The 531-nt window shown below is 62.0% G+C and overlaps 1 protein-coding gene across 1 annotated transcript in view; it reads right to left on the minus strand.

The window, feature by feature from the left end:
• FUS (FUS RNA binding protein) overlaps nucleotides 1-531 on the minus strand; it is a 13,581-nt gene that overhangs the window by 12,407 nt on the left and 643 nt on the right. The window lies entirely within an intron of this gene.

A 531-nucleotide genomic window follows, 5' to 3' on the forward strand; every position in this document is an offset into this window, starting at 1 on the left:
GGGGGGGGGAGGGGTGGAGAGGGGGGTGTGCAGGATGCGGAAGGGGGTGAGAGAGACGGGGCCTTTGTGGCCAGGGTGTGTGTGCGTGCACGTGTTGGATGCCTGGGTTGTGTGTGTGTGTCCTGGATACCTGGGGACTCTTGTTTGTGCATGCACACATGTGTGTGCACGCAAGAGAGGAATTGTTTTGCAAGTTCGGGGGGGGGCTGTGTGTGTGCGTGGGTGTGGGTGCATGCATGCACACGGCCCGGACACCTGGGTTTTGTGCGTGCGCGCATCCATGTACATGCACACAGCTTATACGCCTGGGATCTGTGTATGTGTGCGATGCCAGGACACCGGAGGTGTGTGTGCACGCGTGTGGGTGGGTGGCCTAGACGCCTGGGTTGTGCTCTGGACACGCACCAGCCCAGCCCGGACCCACAGGCCTTGTTGTCCGTCCCCCCCTCACGCCTGCTCAATGGTTTCCTCCCCTGGAACACCAGACTCACCAGTCTGGACCAGCTTAAACCGGCTGGGCCGTTGCCTTGG

Source organism: Alligator sinensis, unplaced genomic scaffold (assembly GCF_000455745.1).
Source record: "Alligator sinensis unplaced genomic scaffold, ASM45574v1 scaffold1704_1, whole genome shotgun sequence".
Classification (NCBI taxonomy): Eukaryota; Metazoa; Chordata; order Crocodylia; family Alligatoridae; genus Alligator; species Alligator sinensis.